The 22,851-nt window shown below is 37.3% G+C and overlaps 1 protein-coding gene across 1 annotated transcript in view; it reads right to left on the bottom strand.

Moving 5' to 3' along the window:
• The window catches only part of LOC111544856 (olfactory receptor 5B2), a 36,127-nt gene extending 14,210 nt beyond the window's left edge, over positions 1 to 21,917 (bottom strand). The window contains exon 1 of the mRNA XM_023215548.2: positions 21,845 to 21,917. The gene's annotated coding sequence lies outside the window, so the exon portion shown is untranslated. The remainder of the gene's footprint in view (positions 1 to 21,844) is intronic.
• Positions 21,918 to 22,851: the final 934 nt, after the last annotated feature.

The raw sequence follows: 22,851 nt of genomic DNA, 5'->3' as shown, positions 1-22,851 counted from the left end.
ATAGCACAAAATGGGGAAAGGATATAGAGGTATATATGAGTAATGTTTCTTTATTTCACTGGAATTAAGTTAATATAAAGCTACAGTAGATCCTAGGAGATTAAGATGTATGAGGTGAGCCCTAAAGACACCATTAAGGAAATACAGATGCTCTTCAACTAATTTTTGTATTTTTAGTAGACACGTGGTTTCACCATGTTGGCCAGGCTGGTCTCAAACTCCCAACCTCAAGTGATCCACCCTCCTCAGCCTCCCAAAGTGCTGGGATTATAGGCATGAGCCACTGTGCCTAGTCTCAATACTACAATTTCAATAATGGATAGAACATTTAGGCAAAAGATCAATTAAGAAACAGAAGACTTGAATAACGCTACAAACCACTAGATCTAACGGATATTTATATAACCCAACAGGTGCAGAATATGAATTCTAAAATTCACATGGACCAGAACAGACCAGATGCTAGATCATAAAACCAACTTCGATAAATTTAAAGGAATTGAAAAAAGACAAGGTATGCTCTCTGGTCACAATGGGATAATATAGTTGTAAGTGCCTATACTAAAAATAAGAAAGTTGTCAAATCCATAATCTAGCCTTGCATGTTAAGACATTGAGAAAAAAAGATTAAACTACCTAAAACAACCAGAGAGAGAAAATAATAAAAATGGGGTAGGGGGATTAATAAAATAGAGAATAGAAAGTAGACACAAAACAGTAAAACCAAAAGTGGTTCTTTGAAATCACCAATAAAATTGACAAACCTTTAGTTAGACTAAGAAAAAAGGAAGACTCAAATTAGTAAAATCAGAAATGAGACAAGGGACATTACTACTGACCTTACAGAAATAAAAAGGATTATAAACAAATAGTATGAGCAATTGTATGCCAATATAATAAATATTCAGATAAAATGGACAAATTCCTAGAAAGGTATAAATTATTTTTAAATGGCTCAAGAAGAAATAGAAAATACAAATAGAACTATAATAAGTAGAGATTGAATTAGTAATCCAACAACTACACACACAGAAAAACCAAGCCCAAATGACTTCACTGGTAAATTCTAGAAAACAGTGAAAAAATATGTAAGTTACTAATGAACTCTTCCAAAAAAATATAACAGGGACCACTTTCCAACTTTTTTACTGTGAATGGAACACTTAACATGAGACTCACCTGCTTAACAAATTTTTAAGTATACAATGCGGCATTGTTAACTACAGGAACAATGTTGTGCAACAGGTCTTTTACTAATGGACTTTTATAATTCTTAATCTTTAAAAAGACAAGTATTCTCTTTGCACTCCTCGTGTTCTTTCTTTTTTCAGAGGGAATTATTTTATTTTTCCAACTTTTATTTTAGGTTCAGGGTGTACATGTGCAAGTTTGTTACATGGGGAAATTGCATGTCACTGAGGTTTGGGGTACAAATGATCCCATCACCCAGATAGTGACAACAGTACCCAATAGTTAGTTTTTCAGCCCTTGCCTGTCTCCCACCCTCCCTCCTCTAGTAGTCCCCAGTGTCTATTGTTCCCATCTTTGTGTCTGTGTGTACTCAATATTTAGCTCTCACTTAACGTGGTATTTGCTGTTCTGTGCCTGTGTTAATTAGCTTAGAACAATGATCTCCAGCTGCACCCCTTATGCTCCAAAGGACATTATTTCATTCTTTTTTATGACTGTGTAGTATTTCATGACATATATGTACCACATTTTCTTTATCAAGGCCACCATTGGTGGATATTTAGGTTGACTCCATGTCTACGATTATGAATAGTGCTGTAATTAACATATGAATACATGAGTCTGTTTAGTAAAATTATTTATTTTCCCTTGGGTATATACCCAGTAATGGGATTGCTAGGTCAGATGGTAATTCTGTTTTAAGTTCTCTGATAAATCTCTAAACTGCTTTCCACAGTGACTGAATTAATTTACATTCCCATCAATAGTATATGTGTTCCTTTTTTCTCTGTAACCTCACCAACACCTGCTATTTTTTCAATTATTAATAATAGACATTTTTAATGATGTGAGATGCTATCTCATTAGAACGTATTTATCTTGTATAACTAAAACTTTATACCCATTGAACAGCAACTTCCAATTTTACCAGCTCCAACCCTTAGATATCGCCATTCTACTTTTTGTTTTCATGAGTTTGACTATTTTGGATACCACATGTAAGTGGAATCATGCAGTATTATCTTTCTGTGACAATTATTTCACTTAATATAACCTTCTCCAGATCCATCCACGTTGTTGCATGTGGAAGAATTTCCTTCTTTACTTCCCAACTTAGTCTATGAGGCCAGTGTTACTCTGATAACCGAAACATAAAAAGACAGAATATATGAAGTACTCTTTAACTCAGTAACAAAAAGACAAACTCCTAATTTAAAATGTACAAATTATCTGAATAGACATTTATGCAAAGATACACTAATGTCCAATTAGTACGAGAAAGATACTCATGATCATTGGTGATTCATAACATTCAAATAAAAACCACAATTAGATACCCACTTCAAACCTACTAGAATGGCTAAAGTTAAAAAGACATAATTACAATTGCTGGTAAGAATGTAAAGAACTGGAAACCTCATATATTGCTTGTGGAAATGTGAAATTGTGCAACCACTTTGGAAAGTATTCTAGCAGTTTTTCAGAAAGTTACCCATGGAGTTGTCATGTGATGATAGATTCTATTTCTAGGTATATAGCTCAGGAGAAATAAAAATCTATATACACATTAAAAACCTGCACACAAATGTTTATAGTATTATTATTCATAAAAACCCAAAAGTACAAATAGCCCAAATTTCCATCAGTTTATGAATGGTGTAAACAAAATGTAGTACATCTATCTATGTAATGGAATATTATTCAGCCATAAAAGGAAGTACTGGCACATGCTACAGCATGGGTGAACCTTTAAAAAGTTATGGTAAGCAAATAAGTCAGTAACAAAAGACCATATGTTATGTGATACCATTCACAGGAAGTCTCCAGAATAGGCCAATACATAGAGAAGGTAGATTAGTGGTTGCCTAGGGGTAGGAGTAGGGGGAAGATGTGAGGAGTGGGGATAGGATGACAGCTTAAAGGTATAGGGTTTCTTTTCATTAGAATATGATGAAAATGTTTTAAAATTGTGGTGATTATTGCACAGCTTTATGAATATACTAAAAAATTGAACTTCCCACTTTAAAAAGATAAATGGTGTGATATGTGAAGCATATCTCAGTAAAGCTCATATGAAAAGAAATAATGCCAATTTTATGAAAAATATTCTAGTGAATAAAAATGAGTAAATATTCCTCAACTAATTTTATGAGGCCAACATGCCTTGAAAAGAAGACCCAGCAAGGATGTTATAAGAAAGGAAAAATACAGGTCAATCTCTCTTATTAAACTAGAGGTTAAAATTCTAAATAAAATATTAGCAAACAAATCCCATCGACATAAAAAATTGATATTATACCACACACACATTGGACTATTTCCATAAATGCTCTTGCTTGATTTAACATTAGAAAATCAATCAATATAATTTACCACATTAACAGTATAAAAGAATTATGATCACCTCAATAGATGAAAACAAAAATCACTGGATAAAATTCAACATCCATTTGTGTTTTTTTTAAAGCATTAAACAGGGAAAAAAGAAAAATATCCTAAATCTGATCAAATGTATCTACAAAATCCTACAGCAAATATTATACATAAAGTTAAAATGTTAAAAGCATTCCCTTTAGCATCAGTTGACGTAGCTTTATAGTTATACTATGCTCAAGTTGAAATTGAAAATCCACCACCACTGAGAACCCCCCGCCCTTCCTTCTTTATTGACTTCAATAGTATGTATAACACTCTCATAAACATTTTTTATTTGTTTTGTCTTTCTCCTACTACTAGAACATAAACTCTATAGGAGCAGGTATATTTATGATTTTGTCTACTATGGTGTTCTCAGCACCCTTAAACAGTGCATACAATAAGTATTTGATATGGTTTGGCTCTGTGTCCCCACCCGAATCTCATGTCAAATTGTAATCCCCACATATTGGAGGAGGGGCCTGGTGAGAAGTGGTTGGATCAAGGGAGCGGATTTCCCCCACGCTGTTCTTGTGCTAGTGAATGAGTTCTTACAAGATCTGGTTGCTTAAAAGTGTGTAGCACTTCCCCCTTTGGTCTCTCTTCCTCCTGCTCTGCCATGTAAAGGTTTTGCCTCCTTCCCCTTCATTTTCTGCCATGATCGTAATTTTCCTGAGGCCTCCCCTACCTTGCCTCCTGTACAGCTTGCGGAATCGTGAGTTAATTAGACCTATTTTCTCCGTAAATTACCAGTCTCAGGTATGTCTTTATAGCAGTATGAGAATGAACTAATAGCAGTACTCAACAAAATCATTGAGTTAGTTAAATTATTTTGACACTATCTCTGTAGTGAAAATCGAGTATCTTATTGGGAGAGTCCTAATAAACCTGAAAAGAGTTCTATGCACAATGTCTTAAATAGCAGAGTTATTGGGAGGCTGCATCAAACATAACCACCCTAAAATACTGGCTGGTGCCCTGTCAGATAGAGTTGGCACTTGGTCTTCTATATTCTGTTTTCAAACCTTCCAGACACTTATTGATTGTCCATTGATCTTCTTTGGCTAGATATCTTTTTTTAATTTGTCTGGAGCCATCCCTTTTAATGGCAGCTTAATAAAGAACAAGTTTCCTTAACTGCTACTCCAAATGGATAGAGAAAATTGTGTTCTGAAAAAAACAGGGTTTTTTTTCTAGGTCCTGAGCATGACTCAAATGGCCTTACCTTGAAAGTTGCAAAACATTTTTGTCAACAACCAGGCATTCCCAAACATGTCTTGACCAATGGTCATAAATTCCCAATGACTTATCCAAGACCACTTTCAAGCTCAAAGAGAACTTCCCACAGGGCTCCAACTTTTCTCTAATTGGAAAATTAATATTTCCTACCTTACAATTTGAAATATAAGAAACATCTGTAACATAAATATATTACACACAAATATTTTTTAACCTAATAAAAACAGCTTCTTATTTTATAGTCTCTACTTCACAAAACTTGTGTGCTTAAATATCCCTGTGCCATTCATTAACCCAAAATAAAGTTATTACGGAAATATTAAAGTATACCTTAAGGCCAAAAGTCAAACAGCAAGTACCTGCCACTTCTCTCTCCCAAAACCAGTCCTGGAAATACTAGAAGAGTGAGAAGGAAATTGATAGATACTAGAACAAAATATAAAAACTCTATGAAAACTCTGAAGAGAAAAAAGGTGTTGAGACCAAAAGGGAAAGGGTGGAGAATGGTGGTCTAGAATAGCTGAGGGCCAAGAACCATGATTCCTTAATAAGATACTGAGTTTTCTACTTATGCCTCTTAAATGCCGGTGTTAGTCAGGATTCTCTAGGAGGACAGAACCAAGAGGAGAGATGTATGTATGAACAGGAGTTTATTAAGGAGTATTGATTCACACAATCACAAAATAGGTGGTCTGCAAGCTGAGGAGCAAGGAAGCCAGTTCAAGTCCCAAAACCTCAAAAGTAGGGAAGCCAACAGACAATGCAGCCTTCAGTCTGTGGCCGAAGGTTCTAGAGCCCCTGGCAGATCACTAGCGTAAGTCTAAGAGTCCAAAAGCTGAAGAACTTGGAGTATGATGTTCGAGGGCAGGAAGCAGCCAGCATGGGAGGAAGATGGAGGGTGACAGACTCAGCAAGTCTAGTCTTTTCAATTTCTTCTGCTTGCTGTATTCTAGCCATGCTTGCAGCTGATTAAATGGTGTCCACCTAGATTGAGGGTGGGTCTGCCTCTCCCAGTCCACTGAATCAAATGTTGATCTCCTTTGGCAACACCCTCACAGATACTTCAGGAACAATACTTTATATCCTTCAATCCAACCAAGTTGACGCTCAGGATTAATGATCATAGTGCCCCATCTAAACATATCTTTGCCCCATCACTATTGCCAAGTAAGAAACATAGCATCAGATCAGCACCCTTGAGAAATAAGGGGTTCCAAGCTGAGTTAAAGATTTACATTTAGGTGGTTCTAAATCTCTGTTGGACTAAGAAGCAAATAAAAACAGGTGAACGCAAGCTGGCGGCCCAGTGTAGCATTCTTACTCCAATGAATAAAAATAAATGAACTCAAGCTAGTTGCCCTCTGAGCATTTTTTTTCCTCCCAAACCACTGTAGGCTAGGCAATTTTTTTTAAAAAAAAAAAGAGAAACAAATCCTAGAAAAGAGGCATTTAAGAGTTTCCTGGGAAGGTAAAGTTATCTATTGGAGAGGAGGAAGGATAATAGGAGTGCTCTAAATTGTAGCATGGAGACCACCTATGTTGATACACACATACCTGCCACATAAATACACATATAAAGATACTTTCTAAATTTATCTGGAGAGTCTGTGCTCAAGCTGTGTTACGTTGTGTCTCCTGTCTTGAGATATACACCAGAAACTGTGGCTGCTTATAAGTGACAGAGAAAAAATGAATTCATAGAAAAAGTAAAGATATACCTAAAAAGTATGAGCACTATTAAAAATGAAAAATAAAAACTTATGTTTAAAATGGAAGAATATTTAATGGAACAGACAAAATAAGAATTTAAAGCATAATAAATACCTTAAGAGAAATGAGGCAAGATATTGAAATAGCAATAACATAGAAATCAATCCCTTAGAGATATATGGAAAATAAAAAAGTTGAAATAACTGAAAAGATAGGTTGACTAGCAGAATAGGTAGGACCAGAGAACAAATGAGTGAGATCAAAGATCTGTTAAAGGAAGTTTCCAGGATTCATTAAGAAAAGATAAAGAAATTAAAAGAATGAGATAATGGTAAAGAAATCCGAACAATGGAAGCAGAATTGTCCAGATCCAGTGTGCTGATTAATTTTATGTGTCAACTTGACAGGGCCATGGGGTGCCCAAATATCGGGTTAAACATTATTTCTCAGTGTGTCTATGAGGGCGCTCCCAGAATAGATTAGCATTTGAATCAGTAGACTCAGTAAAGAAGAGAGCTCTCCCCAGTGCAGGTGGGAATCACTCAATCTGTTAAGGGCCTAAATAGAAGAAAGGTGGAGGAAGGTTGAATTTGCACTCTGCCTGACTGCTTGAGCTAAACATCAATCTTCTACTGTCCTTGGCACTTCTGTTTCTGAGGCTTCAAACTATATACTACAGGTTTTCCTATGTCTCCAGCTTGCAAACATCAGATTGTGGGACATCTCAACCTCCACAACTGTGTAACCCAATGCCTTGTAATTGTCTATCTGTCTATCTATCTATACCTATCTATCTATCAATATTCTATCGGTTCTGTTTCTATGGAGAACCCTTATGAATACAGATTTTGGTGTAGAAACTGGTTCTAAAAAACCGGTTCTAGAAAACTGGTTCTAGAAAAACAGAATTTTAAGAATGAGTTTTCTAAATTGGTTTGGAGTTTCTGTAATTGGATTTTTAATTTTATTAAAGATGGTAATGACTCTTTTTTATCAGTAAAGAAAGCACTGACAGTTCACAGCATATATGGATAAGAGAGATATGCAAAATACTTGCAGTGAGTAATCTGGTTTGTTTTTTCCTGATACAGTGTCTCACTCTTTCACCGAGGCTGCAGTACGGTGGCACAATCTCGACTCGCTGCAACCTCCACCTCCTGGGTTCAAGCCATTCTCCCACCTCAACCTTCTGAACAGCTGGAACTACAGGCATGCACCACCATGCCCAGCTAAATGTTTTTGCATTTTTTGAAGAGATGGTATTTTACCATGTTGCCCAGGCTAGTCTTCAATTCCTGGGCTCAGGTGATCTGCCCACCTTAGCCTCCCAAAGTGCTAGGATTACAGGCTTGAGCAACCATGCCTGGCCTACAGTGGATACTCTTAACCAACCACTTATACAAAGTAGGAAGCTGGGTGCTGTATATATACTTCCAAGCAGTTTTGGAAAGCTAACAAATATTATGACATTCCTTGGTTGCTCCTAATGCTACCGGATGAAGTGGTGAAAGAAAAGAATGAGCTCAGGGATTCAAATTTGCAGCTCAAGCACCGTATACATGACCTGGAGTCTTCTATGGTACCCTGAAAGAGATTTTTTCTTCTGTAGTTGCAGGGCTAGGGTTGCTGAAGATTAAATGTAGAATCTCAGCCTATGACTGGGTGACTTACAATGCAAGTTAAACCCCCAGCCTCTCAAGGTGTCCACTGTTAATGTAAGGACATTGATATTGGAAAAAAATGGAATCCTGTAAATTGTGATTGGCCATTATGGGAAGTCCCTGCTGGGGACATTGAGTCCCTAAATTCTGATGTGTTTTCTTTGCCAGTGAAAAAGGAAGAGGTCTCCTTACTCCCAGAAGAAGAGGTCAACTCATCCCCAGTAGAAGGGGCCTGTCTGCCCCCAGTGGCAATGCCATCCCTACCCCAGTGATATCATCTCTCTCCTTCCAGTGATATCAGCCATTTTACCCATCTTTGAGAAGATTAACTCTGCATTGCCTTAGAAAACTATAATGACCTCCCCTGAAGCAACTGCTATGCAAGACAATGATGATTCTTTTCAGAGCCCCGCCCCTTTGCATCTAGACCTATAAGTAGACTCAAGCCCCAAGAGATTCTTAAAGATGAGGTACAAAGTATGACCCATGAGAAGTTGTTCGATGCTCCAAAGATCTACTTGAGCTTTCTAATTTACACAAACAAGACTCCAGTAAACACATATGGCAATAGATTCTAAGGGTGTAGCATAATGATGGAAGGAACATAATGTTGAATCATACCAAATGTATTAATATGGGGTCACTAATCAAAGATTCTGCATTACAGAAGGTTGCAGCTCAAAGAATTAGAAGGGCTATAACACTTCGGTTGGTTGGATAAAACATGGACCAAAGGGTGACCACAGTGAGTGAATTAGAAATGCCTGACCTGTCTTGGTTTGATGTAGACGACAGGATTGATTCAAAGGCTTAGGGAGACTGGAGTATTAGAATAAACTTGTCATTTAAGAACTAATCTCCCACACTAGAAGGGTCTAGCACCTTTCATCAATATTGAAAGAAAATTAACTTAGGAGGGGAGCCCCAGCATCCTTGAATAGCTTCACGGTTGCTCTTCTCTGTAGGTTAGACCTGTAACTGGAAACTTCAGTCATTCAGAAACCTAAATGTAATGGGAATGATTGCATTCTGGATGGCAGGTACCAAGTGGTGGTACTCAGTCACCAAAGCCAAAGTGAGTGAGGTTACCAGAATGGACAGCAGAGTCAAAGCAGAAGTTAGAATATTCTTATGCATAGATCTATGGTGTTAACAAAAGTTGTTCATAATGTTTCTAGAGGTGAAATAGACAGGAATCCTGCTAAGTTTTACTTGATATTTACAAGCAGAAAAGTTCTAGATCAAGTGAACAAAAGTCTAACCTCAATCATAAAAATGTAGTCATGGTCCCTCAATCAATTCCCAGACTAAATCCAGCTTACTTGCCTAGAAATTTTGAAAGAAGAGGAAGATAGGTTCCCTTGAGAAAGAATCCTGATATACGACCAAAAATTTGTACTGTTAATGTGTCTTCCAGCCTTCCCCACAGGGACCTATTTCCTTTTACCAGGGTAACTGTGAAATTGTACTAATTCTGGAAGAACACAAACATCACTGTGTCACATCAGTCAGAGTAAAGGGTTATGGAGATCAATGGAGCTTTAGCTCAGTTTTGTCTCACAGTGGGCCCAGTGGGTCCCCAAACACATCCATTTGTCATTTCCCCAGTTCTGGAATGCATAGTTGGGATAGACATACTCAGCAGCTAGCAGAATCTCAACATTGGTTCCCTGACCATAATTTAGAGCACATGCCCTGTGATTAAGGTCAATGGAAAACTATAATGACCCAATTCAGCCAGAACTATGAATGGTCCAGACCAGCTAGGAATGAAAGTTTGGGTCACCTCATCAGGCAAAGAATGATGAACATCTGAAGTACTTGCTGGAGACACAGGGAATATAGAATAGGCTATAAAAGAAGGTAGTTACAAATGCCAGCTATGACATGTTATCGGTTTTTTAAAAAAAGACTGTAATTGTCGTGAGTATTTCTTAGTTTGTTATAAATATATATTTGTGTTTGTTTTCTTTCCTCTCGTATTACCTTATCATGAGACATAAGATATACTGACTTCATCAGAATTTAACTATTGTTAATTTTACATCATTGTTTTTAAGTTATGGGATATCAAGGAAAAGAGTAAACCTTACTCAAGGACTTCACCTCATCTTCTGGGGAAAGGATTAGCTCATCTTCAGTTGTTTGTGGGATGGTTGTATAATGTTAGGTGGATTATGTCCTTGTTATTGTCTTTAATGAGATCAAGCCTGGTTTAAGGAGACGTGTATGGGTGTCAGGTTCACAAGTGGCAAACTTGTGATGGTAAAATTTATGTAATTTGGGCCACAGCATGCTCAGCTCACTTGTTAAACATTATTTCTGGGTGTGTTTGTGGGGTGTTTCCAGAAGAGATAAGCATTTGAATTTAATAGAATAAAGCAGATGGCCCTTCCTAATATGAGGGAGCATGATCCAATCTGTTAAGGACCTAAATAGGGCAAAAAGGTGGAGGAAGCTTGAATTCACACTCTGCCTGATTGCTTGAGCTGGGAAACAGATCTTCTCCTTCCCGGGGCACTCTTGGTTCTCAGGTCTTCAGACCTGTACAGGAACATATATCATTGGCTCTCTGGCTCTCAGGCCTCTGAATCACACCCCAAGCTTTTCTCTATCTTCAGCTTATGGACAGCAGGTCATTGAACTTCTCAGTCCCCATAGTCACATAAGCCAATACCTTTCAGTAAGATGTAAATAAATGGATAGATAGATAGATAGATAGATAGATAGATAGATAGATAGACAGATAAATAGACAGATAGATAGATAGATATAGATGTATCTTATTGGTTCTCTGGAGAACCCCAACTAATATATCCAGAATTGATTCCATCAAGATGGCAATAGTAGGGTTGAGGAAAAATTGGAGGTGAGTGTTGTTCAGAAGTCCATGCATATATGCAGGATTGTGTCCATAATCAGGATAATCTGAGAACTCCCTAATCTCTTATCTCTGGCAGACCTTGACTCACTGTACAATCAGGAAGTCCAATCAGGTTCTGTACAACTGGGAAGTAAAGGCTAAGGGCAGATGTGTAAATATTCCCCCTATTGATCTACAGATTCAACACAATGTCCAGCAAAATCCTAGCCGCTTTTCTTTTTAAAGAAATTGTCAAGCTAATCCTAAAATTTATTAAGAAATGCAAGGAATCCAGAATAGCCAAAACAATTTTGAAAAAGAAAAAGTTGAAGGACTCAGACTTCCTAATTTCAAAACTTACTACCATGAGATATCATTTCAGATCTACTAGAATGGCTAAAACCAAAAAGATAGGCAAACGCAAAGGTTGGTAAGGATTTGAAGATGTTGGAGCCCTCATTCATATCTGCTAGAATTTTTAAATAGTGCTGTAAAATATCTTCTCAAAAGGTGAGCATAAAGTTACCATAAAACCCAGTAACTCCAATCCTAAATATATACCCAAAAGAATTGAAATGTATATTCATAACAAGCTCTTGTACATAAACGTTCATAGAAGCATAATGGCCAAAAGTAGGACAAAATGTCTATCAGCTGATGAATGTATAGCAAAATGTGGTATATACATAGAATTGAATATTATTCAGCTATACAAAGGAATGAAGTATTGGCAAATGCTACAACATGAAGACAGAAGAAGGTAGATTTGTGCTTTGCAGGGAATTAGAAGAGGGGAGAATGGAATGGAAAGTGACTGCCAATGGGATTTATTTTTAGGTGATAGAAATATTCTAAAATTAGATAGTGGTGATGGTTGCATAACTCTGTAAATATAATAACAACCACCATCTTTACATTTTGAAGCATGAATTTTATGGCATATAAGTTTTATATCAATAGCACTATCATTTTTAAACCATAAAATGTTATGCTATAATCTGATACAATTAACTATAATTACGTATAGCACATAGATAGGTCTCTAAAGCAAACTCTTGAGTAAAAAAATCTATGAAAAAAGAATGAGATCTATAGCACATCATTTATGTAATTTGTAAGAATATTCAATATTTTTAAAATATTGCAAAATATTTAAGAATATTTGTAAAACATCATTTTCAAGGAAACGCATGCATCTAAATATATTAGACTTAATGCCTTTGCAACAAAGGAAATGGGGGAAGAGTTGGAGATTAATATTAAGGGAGAAAAATAGCTAAATAATAGGGTAAGAGGGGCAGAGACCAACAAACGTAGAGTGAAATAAACCATGAAGTGTAACAAACTCAACTTTATGAACCTGTGTTTTTCATCTCTGCAAAGTGGAGACCTTTGCTGAAGATTGATTCAACCTCAGTCTACCAGGTTAGCTTCATGTCTGAATTATCATCACTCTGCCTAGCATACAAAATGCAAGCAATCAATCGTGATACTTACCACCAGAAATCGTTGCGAGCTTACCATTTTACAACAGTGTTTGACATTCAATAAATACATGAGCTCTCATGCCACATAATTATTTGAGTAAAAAGCATTTCTCTCAAAAAAATAGATAGAATACCTTATAGAGTGCAGTTCGAATTACAGATAAGAAACAATTCCTTTTCCTCCAATAAAACTGAGTCAGTCAGTCCAAGATAAATAAGACAGAAGACATGAAAGGAATGCTTCAACTTAGGTTCCACTCAGCCATGGTATTCCATTGAATAAAGTTTTTTTAAATATACTTTAAGTTCTAGGGTACATGCGCACAACATGCAGGTTTGTTACATAGGTATAAATGTGCCATGTTGGTTTGCTGCACCCATTAACTCCTCATTTACATTAGGTATTTCTCCTAATGCTATCCCTCCCCCTGCTCCCCACCCCACGACAGGCCCCCGTGAGTGATGTTCCCCACCCTGTGTCCAAGTGTTCTCATTGTTCAGTTCCCACTTATGAGTTAGAACCTGTGGTATTTGGTTTTCTGTCCTTGTGATAGTTTGCTCAGAATGATGGTTTCCAGCTTCATCCGTGTCCCTGCAAAGGACATGAACTCATCCTTTTTTATGGCTGCATAGTATTCCATGGTATATATGTGCCACATTTTCTTTATCCAGTCTATCATTGATGGGCATTTGGGTTGGTTCCAAGTTTTTGCTATTGTGAATAGTGCTGCGGTAAACATACGTGTACATGTGTCTTTATAGTAGCATGATTTATAATCCTTTGGGTATATACCCAATAATGGGATTACTGGGTCAAATGATATTTCTAGTTCTAGCTCCTTGAGGAATTGCCACAGTGTCTTCCAAAATGGTTGAACTAGTTTACACTCCCACCAACAGTGTAAAAGTGTTCCTATTTCTCCACATCCTCTCCAGCATCTGTTGTTTCCTGACTTTTTAATGATCACCATTCCATTGAATAAAGTTTATCCATGCCATCCAGAAAGAGAAAAGTGCAATAGCAAATTCTGTTGGGGTTTTCTTAATCTCTCAGGTATTTTTCTAAATTCAAGGTTTGCTTACACTACAGAAATACATCAACAGAAGCAGCCACAGATATGTGCCTTGGCAGACATGAGTAGATCAGGCAAAGTGAATGCTCCAAAACCTTTCAACTGAGAACTGATACGGTCCAAACTGGTATGTGACTGTATACATCCATTCCAACACTTACTCACCGTCTTCTTCATCCAGCTAGATGCTAGAGATGGAGAGATGAACCAGACTGTTCCTAACCTCAAGAACTTATACTGTCAGATGGCAATGACCAAAGACATGATAAGTGCTTGAGATGATGGATACCCCAATTACACTGATTTGATCATTACACATTGTATGCCTGTATTAAAATATCAAAAATATGTATTGTTATGTGTCCATGATAATGGGTACATAATAATTAAAAATAAAAATAAAAAGCTCATCCCCAAAGAAGTAAAACTAGAAGGATACAGTTTTCAAAAAACACACTTTGAAGTCAGACAGAAAGTTTGGATGTTGAATCTGCCTCTATCAGCCGTTTAGCAAGGTCTTTGGTCCCTTTAAATTTTAGCTTCCACATTTAAATAACAAGAATTACAGCAGAAACTTAACACAGATTTTATAAAAATTAAATAAAACTAAAAATACCTGACCAGAGTCAATGCTTGGTATATGCGACCTTCTCCTGCTCTTCCCTGCTGTTGAAGAAATGGTGTGTGAATCTTGAAGGATGTGACATTGCAGATACGGAAAAGTGAAATAAAGTGTATTCTGATTGTTATGTGCTCAGAAAGCTGCAAACTTAACTGGGATTTTGCTTCCCAAGAACTTTCCTAAGGGCACTCTGACCTTCCCTATTCTTTAGGCTACAGACAGAGCGTACAGGTTAGGAATGACTATGGCAAAGTAGGAATGTAGTTTTGTCTGTGCCCATGGAAGGGCTCCATCTGAGCTGTAAAGACAGGAGGATGATGATCCTAACTGAAGATGGATACTACAGTGATGTTGGGAGCACATATAGAATAGTATTTCTGCAATTATGCATGGGGCAAGGGGGTGAGGAGATCAATGAATGTAAACAGGTATGTCATCATGATACTTAAAATGGGGAGCCATTAGATTCCAATGAAACCCACTGGAAAGAAAATGACTGACACAAATGGCAGGACTCAGCATAGTAAACATAGAATTAAAAACTTATTGTTATGTGGTAATTCTATTTTTGGTATTCTGAGGAACTCCAATACTGTTTTCACAAGGTTATACAAATTATCTTACATTCTCACCAACAGCACACCATGATTCCCTTTTCTTTACACCCTCGCCAACACATTGCCACTCATCTTTTTGATAATTATATACACAATGGAATACTATTCAACCTTAAGAGGAGGGGAAATCCTATTATTTGTGACAACCTGGATAAACCTGAAGGGCATCATGCTAAATGAAATAAGCCAGGCACATAAAGAAAAATATCATATGATCACTTATATGTGGAATCTAAAAAAAAAAAAGTTGAATTCATACAAGTAGAGAGTAGAATGAAGGTTATAAGAGTTTGAGGAGGGAGGAAGGTGAATGGTGAAAGGGGAGACATTGATCAAAGGGTATAAAGTTTCAGTTAAACAACAGGAATAAGATTTAGCGAACTATTGCACAGAATGGTGACTATAATAAACAATAATGCATTTCATATTTTAAAATTGTTAAGTTCATTTTAAATATTTTTACCACAAAAATGGTAAGTATGTGAGGTGCTAGATGTGTTAATTAGCCTGATTTAATCATTCCATATTGTAAACATATATCAAAACATCACATTTTGCCTCATAAATATACGCAATTACTATTCAATTAAAAATAAGATTTTAAAACATTATTATTATTTATAGTCATACATTTGACCTTATTACTAATATTAAGTGCCTTCAACTATATCTAAAATGACTCAAATCATGAAGTAAACAAACAATTAAAAATAAGGAATTCACAATTAGGTTTCCATTTTAGGGTTAATATTTCTTGTAACAAAAAAGCAACAGTTAAAAAATACTTATCCTATAATTTAAATCACATGCTGATAGAAAATCTTATTTGCAATCTGGGTAGATTTATATGTGATATAAAGAAGTTCAAATAATTATAACTATCTATATAGAAATAACATTATTTCTCATGCAGTAAAAGGTAGCCATAAGAAAGGGGCAGCCTGGCAGGGGTGTGAGTTTCAATAGATACAGCTACTACCAATCTCCAGCTCAGCAAGCAGGGAGTTGAGGGAATAAAGACCTCAGCATCTCTTTCCTCCTGCCTTTTGATCACCAACTGGCCAAATCCATGAAGCCACAAGGAACGGGAGTCCAGATGATCTAGTTTATAAAGTGAGCCTCCTGTGGCATGGAGGACCAGAGAGATGGCAGAGCAGGATGTACAGGGAAAGACAGAAATGACAAAATGACACCTGTGACTGCCTAGAGAATAAAATTCAACTTCCATATCCAACCACCAGTATGTATACTATGAGGTAGTCAATATGCTTGCTAGGGTCTAGCTTATAGCAGGTGCCTCACAAATGTACATTGAAATAATAAGCCTATCAATCAATGAATGATGGAATTCAAGTGGCTGTCTGGCCAAGTCAAACCAGCCCTCTCGTGGCGGAGTTACACACATTCTGCAGTGCCCTTTAAATATTTTTCTTGGATGTGACTGAGTTAAATACTTCACGAATGAAACAAACACAGGTCGGCAGATAATCATGGACCTTCCAAGAGTTTTAGAGGTGTTTTTCTGTTTCATTTAAAAATAAATAAAAACATTCACTCTTGACTTAAAAATAATCACAGAACATTTATGTTTCTTTGGCTCCTCTCTCTTTTGCTCTCCCTCTCCCTTTCTCTCTCTTTCTCTTGCTCTTGCTCTGTCACATGGGCTGGACAGAGGAGAAATCAAAAGAAGATCAAACCTGTGTAGAATACTATTTGCCTTTAAGAAGAAGAAAACTCTGCCATATGCCACAGCATGAATGAACCTGGAGAACATCATGCTCAGTGAAACAAGCCAATCACAGAAAGACAAATACTACTTGATTCCATTTTTATAAAGTCATTCCTCACAGGTTTATCTAAAATAGCCAAAATCATAGAAACATACAGTGAATGGTGGTTGTTAGGGGCAGGGGGAAGGGGCAATGCTGAGTTGCTCGAAGAGTATAAAGTTCCCGTTATGTGGCCAGTTGCAGTGGCTCACACTTGCAATCCTAGTTCTTTGGCAAGCTGAGGCCGAAGGATTGCTTTAGCCCAGGAGTTCCAGGTTACAGTGAGCTATGGTAGTACCACTGCCCTTCAGCCTGGGGGACAGAGTGAGATCCTGCCTCAAAAAAAAAAAAAAAAAAAAAAAATAGAATTCAGTTATGCAAGATCTGCTATACAACATTTTACCTATAGTTAACAATACTGTATTGTGCACTTACAAATGTATGAAGAGGATGTATTTCATGTTGTGTTCTTATCAAAATATTTAAAAAAGAAAAAGGAGGCCGGGAGCGGTGGCTCACGCCTGTAATTCCAGCACTTTGGTAGGCCGAGGTGGGCGGATCACGAGGTCAGGAGATCGAGACCATCCTGGCTAACATGGTGAAACTCCGTCTCTACTAAAAATACAAAAAAGTTGGCCGGGCGAGGTGGAGGGCGCCTGTAGTCCCAGCTACTCAGGAGGCTGAGGCAGGAGAGTGGCAGGAACCCGGGAGGCGGAGCTTGCAGTGAGCTGAGATCCAGCCACTGCACTCCAGCCTGGGCAACAAGGCAAGACTCTGTCTCAAAAAAAAAAAAAAGAAAAGAAAAAGGAAATAAAAACATTGCTTCTGACTTTAAAATACGGAATGTTTTTGTTTCGGTGGCTTCTCTCTCTCTCTCCTTTTTACTTCTTCTGTGTAGGTGGGACAGAGGACAGACCAGAGGCAACTGAAACCTGTGAGGAATGACTTCTGCAGCAGGGCCTGGGGATATGAGGGTCCCTCCTAAATCAGAAGAGAGTATCTTAAGGTTATATATCTGTTGTAAAGAACATCTCCCAGTGTCCCCAAAATATAAAGACACACTAAAAGTACATATGACCCAAGGAGAGAACCTACACAAGTGTGGGTGTGATTCACAAAGATATAAATATCACTTTCCTAAAGAGTGACTCAGAGAAAAATAATTTAGAAAGAGACCAAGAACATATTTCATTAATATAATTTCTTCTGAGAAAAAAATGAGGCTGAAATATATGACACTGCTTTCCTGTTTCTCATCAATAATGAACCGCTAAATGGGGTTGATAGGAAGAGTCTGCTTCCCTATCAACTGTTCACTAGATCACTCCTGTTCTCAGTTACCTCTTCCATTAAATGAAAATGCTAAGAATACCCACCTAAAAATAATATGAAAAACATTAGGTGATATTTACTGAGCTTTACTACGAGTTAGAAATCAGGCTGCAACAATTATGTCGTGTAACCTCTACAAGCCTGATGAAAAAGATACTACTGTCTTATGATTGCTACTTTATAGATGGGAATTATAAGACTTAGAGGTATTTTGGTAATTTCTTCCAGGTTGCATCACAAGTAAATGGCAAAACCAATATTCAAAACCAAGAAGTCTGATTTCAGAAGCCACAGCCTAAATACCAGGATAAATATCTCTTGATTAAATAAGATAAAGCATGTAATAGTAAGCACTCCGTATATGAAAGTGACTACTATATTTCATCTAAGTCCTGCTTCTATGCATTCTACACTATTATCCCATGTAGTGTATCTGCATAGTGTATCTACACTATATCCCACTATTATCCATGCATTCTACACTATTATCCCAAATAAATTCCATGCTTGGAATTTATTTCTTGTGTTAGTACTGATTTCAGTCTGCAGTTTTTTTTCCATCTTTGCTGATAGGAAGGACCAAAATTCACTTAGAGAAGATTTTTCAATTCCTAAGAAGACTTAGCATCTCTTCAGCATGCCCTGCAAAGTTCAAGGCTCTTGACTGAAACTTCTTATGCTCTATGCATCCATGTGCTCATTAAATTCTGAAACGAGGTTCATGAACCAAAAGAAAAACAGTGACGAACCACAGTTCTGGCTCTGATGACTGAAGCAGGACTACTGTCTCTATTTATGAGGAGTTGGGGTTTGGCACTTTTCTTCCTACTTCGAGCTTTCTGTGTTCAATGCCAAATACCACTTAGACTTTCTTCTGTCAAAGCCCTATGGAATATTGGTACCATCACATGAGTTTAAAAAAAATTCTATGTTGTTCAAAAGTCTAAAAGTTCAGAAACAATACTTAAAACATTCCCATCTGAGATTCAAGTGTTCATTAGGCTATTAAAGATGCTGAGAAGTACCGTAGTAATGTAACAGCAAACTGTTTAACTTACCTGTTTAAAGAAAATTTTTTCTTATGTAACCCACTTAACTCCCCAGAGCATTTATGCTTGGGGGGGAAAAGAAGCAGCAGTATTAGACAGAAGTGTGTAATCCATGAAATTCCTGGATTGTGTCCCTCTGAATACAATGCATCTCAGAGTTATACTCTTTGTCCATTTCATGCCAATTTTCAGGAGAGCACATATACAATTTGCCCATTTTCATAATTCTCTCTCCTTAGCTTGAGTGTTCCATGAGGCTACAGTTTTGACATGTTTACCTTTAAAATACCTTCACACTATCTAGAATTTATTATAAGTAAACATTTCTTGAATAAATGAATTACTCAGAACCTTTTGTTTGTTTCATTGATGGTGAGTAGAGTAAACAACTGTTCCACTTTGCCCAGAATTAAGAAATTTCCTGAGATTTGGGGCTTTCAAATCTCAGATTTGGAAACAGATTGTCCCAGGCAAACTAGGACAAATTGGTCATGCCATGTAGTGGTGATTTTTTATTTTGTTGATTTTTGTTTATAATTATCCTATTTGTCCACTCTGTGTGTGTGTCCAGATTTTAGCTAAACACTGGCCATGAATTAGTTTGTTTACTTCTCAAAACAACCTCAGGAAATATGTATGATTTCATCTCCGTTTCACAGATGAGGAAATTAAGACAAAGTTTTCATGCCTTGGCCACAGATACCCAACCTTACCCTGCTGTCTGGTTCTAGAGTCTGTGCCCTCCAAAATGAATTCTGCAGGTACAGAAAAGAGTATAAGGTCATGAAATTCATCTTTGAAAATAAGAGCTCAGTAATTCACATAGAAAATAATGTGGACAAGCACAATCCATTCCCTGCTGGGTGAGATAGAATGTGAAAGAAAGAAGTCTGGAAAGCCATAATCTTAACATTAATCCAAGAAGCGAGTGAATTTGAATTTGAGCTTTTGATATGTTATATACAGGCCAAGCAAGCTGAGAGCTATTTTTAGCTCTAAGTTATGAAATACAATCACATGGACAGGTGGCCTACATTTTCAGTTTTATATTTGGTGAAGAGTTTTGCAGTCAAAGTGAGAATGCCATTGCACCGACCATGTTTGGAAAAGGCAGTTGTAGTCCTACAGATTCTGAGCATGCTGAGCAGGAGAGCTAGCTGGTGGTGTGGAGTGGGAGATAGAAAATCTGGAGCCTAGATTCAACACCACCAGTCTAGCTATATGACATGGGAAAAACCATTTGAGGTTTTTTTTTTTTTTGCCTTCGTTTTCTCATGTGAAAAAAAATGGAGCATGATGGAGAGGTAAGAATAGAGTAAAAGACTTGTAGAGCCAGCAAAAGAGTGAATCGGTATCCTGATTCTTTTACTTAGTATCTGTGTATCTGAGCCTCATTTTTACCATCTGTAAAATGGGAAATCTGATCCATAAATCACAGGTTATCATTTAGTAGAAAATGATGACACTTCTTCATCTGTTTCATCCTCGATAAATCGCTTCACATTTTGGGGCCTTGGATTTATCAACTATAAAACTAGGATAATAACCTAAATGTCAACAGGGTAATTATGAGAAACCACAAAGGTGACAATGCCCATCAGAGCTCACAGCACACACAAAACCATCAGGAAGTATTTGAGGAGGGGATAGCTTCTAAGGCTCTTTACATCTCTAGGAAATGTGAATTTTGTGCACACTAGCCACTGTTTTCTGCTTACTTCAAGAAACAAGTCTAAGGATTTAGGACTTTAGCTCTGATGTTCTCAGCAACACAAATCACAATCTTAAAGAAGGTAAAAAAATTATTTAGCCATCAGAAATGATCATATAATTAGGAGTGGGTGAGGACAGCAAAAGAAACAAATAGAGTAAAAAAGGCAACTTACAGAATGGGAGAAAATATTTGTAAACTCTGCATCCAACAAGGTCTAATATCCAGAACCTATAAGAGACTTAAATTAACAAGCAAAAAGCAAACAACCCCCATTAAAAAGTGGACAAAAGACACGAACAGTTTTCGAAAGAAGACATACAGTGAACAAGTATATGAAAGATGCTCAAAATCACTGATCATTAGAGAAATGAAAATCAAAAACACAATGAGATACCATCTTACACCAGTCAGAATGGCTATTACTAAAGAGTCAAAAAATAACAGATGCTTGTGAGGTTGCAGAGAAAAGAGAATGCTTATACACTGTTGGGGGGAATGTAAATTCGTTCAGCCATTGTGGAAAATAGTGTGGCAATTTCTCAAATAACTTAAAACAGAATTCTCATTTGACCCAGCAATCCTAATCCTGGGGGTATACCAGGAGGAATATAAACAGTTCTGTCATAAAGACACATATACATATATGTTCATTGCAGCACTATTCACAAGAGCAAAGACATGGAATCAACCTAAATGCCTATCAACAGTAGACGGGATAAAGAAAATGTGATATATATACACTATGGGATACTATGCAATCATAAAAAGAAACAAGATCATGTTCTTTGCAGCAACATGGGTGGAGCTGGAGGTCATTATCCTGAGTGAACTAACACAGGAACAGAAAATTAAATATCACATGTTCTCACTTGTGAGAGCTAAACATTTGAACACAAATAATGGAACAAAAGATACCAGGGCCGACTTGAGGGTGGAGGGTGAGAAGGAGAAAGAAGGCTGAAAAACTACTTATCAGGTACTATGCTTATTACCCGGGTGACAAAATAATTTGTACACCAAACCCCCATGACACACAATTTACCTGTATAACACACCTGCACATGTACTGCTGAACTTAATAAAATAAAGTAAAATGAAATACCTATTTCATGTGGGAAAAAAACAGCAAGTGAGGAGATCTCTCAGATTAGATTCATTGGGAAATAGACTCTGACAGTGAGATCTGTGTGCAGATGGCTCTCCAGGAAGGACTCTCAGGAACAGCATCTATAAGGGAAGATGGCAGCAGAATCAGAGAGAGGGAGAAACAAAGCCTTTAGCCAATCCTTCAGGGTGCTTGGGAGCTAAGATGGCCCTTGGGAGCTGTGTCAAGGAAACAGGAAAAGCGGGGGCTGGCCTTCATACTACTCACTGGCCAATGTTGGATGACACTTCTACAGCTGTTTAATCTTCACCTGGAGCCATAACAGCAGGGGAGGTGGCTCGCATTGACTGAAGGAAATTCTTGGAAGGATTTCAGCTAGGAGATCCAGGTAGCACACAATGGCATCCACTATCAGAAACACTCTTATTTACGTAAGACGTGCTTGGAATTGAAGAAAGAAATCTGAAGAGCAGCCAATGAGTGACCTAAAAAGAAGTGGTTGTTGGAATTAACTTGAAAGTCAGCATACTAGCTCCTGAACACAACATTGTCCAGCTTTAGCCAGGTTCATATATTACTCAGATAAAAAGCGACCATTATCTGAACAGAAAATCCATAATGCGTTTATAAGGACAAACATGTTTGTAAGAAAAATGTATCTGACTCTATCAAAAACGTTAAGCAAACTAAATGGCTGCTCATACGCACAAAAGGGGTTGTGGCCACCAGCCAAGCAGCTGTGGTGTGTGCGGTGGTATGCAAAGTTAGAATACTGCACAAAGTCTCGCTCTGTCACTTCCTGGATGTGAGAATTCAGAGACCACTTCTCCTCCCCAGGCCTCAACTTCTTAGTCAGTAACACACAACAGGGGAACAAAAACAGCCCTAAGATCTCTTTCATCCTATGTGCCAATAATTCCAGATCTTTATTACCATTGTTAGCAAGAACAAAAATAATTACAAAATGGATGCCTTGGTAATTCCTTCATTTCCTGCTAAGTTAA

The sequence above is a fragment of the Piliocolobus tephrosceles genome, chromosome 13, assembly GCF_002776525.5.
Source record: "Piliocolobus tephrosceles isolate RC106 chromosome 13, ASM277652v3, whole genome shotgun sequence".
Taxonomy (NCBI): Eukaryota; Metazoa; Chordata; class Mammalia; order Primates; family Cercopithecidae; genus Piliocolobus; species Piliocolobus tephrosceles.
This window is presented reverse-complemented; position numbering and strand designations above follow the sequence as displayed.